Raw genomic sequence first — 2,780 nt, 5'->3', positions numbered from 1 at the left:
CTGGGAGCAGTTGTTTCCCTTGTGAGCCAAGACGGCTGTAACACATGTAGGCATCATATCACAAAATGTTTACCAGAAACAGAAAACTGACTCAATTCTATATGTCTTAATATTTAATTATTCATGGAGTCATCTGCAATATACACCTTTCATTCTCTTCACCATGAATAGGATCAAATGTCCCATCTGAAGTTCATTCTCAAGGTGGAGAAAATGTTTATTTTGAGAGCCTAAGACTGACTATATGCAGTACAATTGTTCCTTTGAATTCCACCCCCATAAGTATTAAAAACACCTTGGATAACTTCTGACATGTAGTAAAGGACTCAATAAAATTAACTAATGTCATTGGGTTCCATGATGTGCTTTTACTCATAATTTGTAAACTTACTGTTCTCACATATTTTTACTACTTTCTTTAGCAACTAGGTTAATTTTCCTTCATGTTGTATTATCAGCTTGTTTTTCTAATCTGTGTCATTTAATAAAATAAATAGTATTTACGCAGCAGAAATGAACTCATTTCCAATACTCTGGACATGTAAGTCATATGTGGTATCTTTTCAAAATATATGTTCTTTCTGATACTTCTGGAAATTTTGTTTCTTTGTAACTAGTTTTCTGGTGTTATAAATAAATCATTTTGAATAGTGCCTAATATGTGTCGGGTGTAAATGAGAGTGTTGTGTAATTGGAATGGAAGTATTGGGTATTAGAGATACTGAGGCTCCTTTGTGTGGTTACAATAAGTCTTCTTTTGAACAAATGTATACATATATTGGAAAGCTGTCAGACACGACAGAGGCGGACACAACTGAGCAACTGAACTGAACTGAACTGGAAAAGTGCTGTTCAGCCTCCCAGTCACGTCGGACTCTTCATGACCCCAAGGACTGCAGCGTGACAGGCCTCCCTGCCCCTCATCATCTCCCAGAGTTTGCCCAAGTTCATTGTATCAGTGATGCCATCCAGTCATCTCATCTCCACACGATCTTCTCATTCTGCCTTCAGTCTTTCCCAGCATCAGGATCTTTTCCAATGAGTTGCCTGTTTGCATCAGGTGACCAAAATATTGGAGCTTCAGCTTCAGCAACAGTCTTTTTAAATGAATATTCACGATTGATTTCCTTTAAGATTGACATTGGAAACTACTGATGATCTATATCATCACCAATACATTTTCAAGAATATTGACAGTCTAATGGGTATAAAAATGACTTAATAATTCACATATATCTTATTATTAAATGATTGATAAAATTTTCAGATACTTATTTCCTTTCTGTTAAGTTTCTATTTGTGGTGTTTCTCCTGAGTTGCTTATCTTTTTCTAATTGATTCACCTGACTTTGTATCACCAGGTTATTATTTTCAGTTGTATGCACTGCAAATTTCTTTTTGTATGTGTTTACCACTTTTGGGTTTTTTTTAAGCTTTTGGGGAGTGATGGGATGAACACAGTGCTTAGTTTTAATGCAGTGCATTTGTTAATACTTTCCATAATGGTTTGTGCTCCCTAGATATTTTTTAATAAAACCCAAGGTTACTTCAATCTGAGGGATTCACCATTTTGGCTTTTACATTTGAAACAATACTCTTTCTAGAATTTAGTTTTGCCTTGATGGGAGGTAAGGATCCAAATTCATTTTTGTGTCCCTGAATAAACTATCCATTTATGTTCTGGTCTTTTTCTGGGCTCTATATTATCATCAAGAAGTCTTATATTTACACCTGTACCAATTTAATAGGTCTTAATTATTGTAGCACATCATTCAGCTAAAGAGCTTCCTCCATAGCTCAGCGATAAAAATTCCACACTCTATGCAGGAGACATAGGAGATGAGGGTACAGTCTCAGGGTCAGGAAGATCCCCTGGAGGAGGAAATGACAACCCACTCTAGTATTCTTGCCTTGATAATCCCATGGGCAGAGGAGCCTGGCAGGCTGCAGTCTGTGGGGTCACAGAGAGTTGGACATGACTGAGCACACAGAGACAGAAAGTGAAGAAAACTAGTAATATGTATTGAAGCCATTTTGACAAATTAGAGAAGGTGGTTGTGATAGAGTAATTGATCAGAAACAGGATTGTCACAGAGAATATTTTGCAATTCAATTGTGTAAAATATACACAGTTAAGATTATGATCAGGAAACATTTAATGACTCTTGGAGAGATAAACCCTGAAATTTTTGTGTTGTTTTTTACACTAACAACTATGCTTTAAAATATGCTGTATGTGTAATATATAGCATATATTTTGTAAGTAATTATAATATATAAAATACAATAACTTATTATAAGATCATATATATAGTATAGTATAGCATTATAGAATTGTAGCCTTGGTCTCTAAGGATTTGCACAGTCCTGGGATCACAGTGATAATAAAATTGCTTGACTAATGAGGAGCTTTGGAAATTGAACCTCTAGGGAGGACAGAGATTGTGATCTGCCTGTGACCGTCCCATTCAATAGTCCTTTCCCTCAAAAGTAACATGCCTGAGCCTCCTTCAGAGATGATCCCTCTTGCCCAGGAGCCTGGCGGCTCACTCAGTTCCTCTGCCCCTCCTAAATACAGATGGAACACTCAGCAGAAATGTCAACCATAATTCCACTGTGATGCCACCCAGGTAACCTAATGTCCCTCAGTAAGCTTTGAAAATAAGGACAGGTGTCTCACGATAGGTTTATCTGTGATGAGAGAACATGCATCAGATGATTAGAACAAGGCTATCCAGAAGCTTCCTGCCTGACTGTCCGTCATCTTCATCTCATGTTTC

This window comes from Odocoileus virginianus, chromosome 3 (genome assembly GCF_023699985.2).
Source record: "Odocoileus virginianus isolate 20LAN1187 ecotype Illinois chromosome 3, Ovbor_1.2, whole genome shotgun sequence".
In the NCBI taxonomy this organism is placed as follows: Eukaryota; Metazoa; Chordata; class Mammalia; order Artiodactyla; family Cervidae; genus Odocoileus; species Odocoileus virginianus.
Note: the sequence above shows the minus strand (reverse complement) of the source record.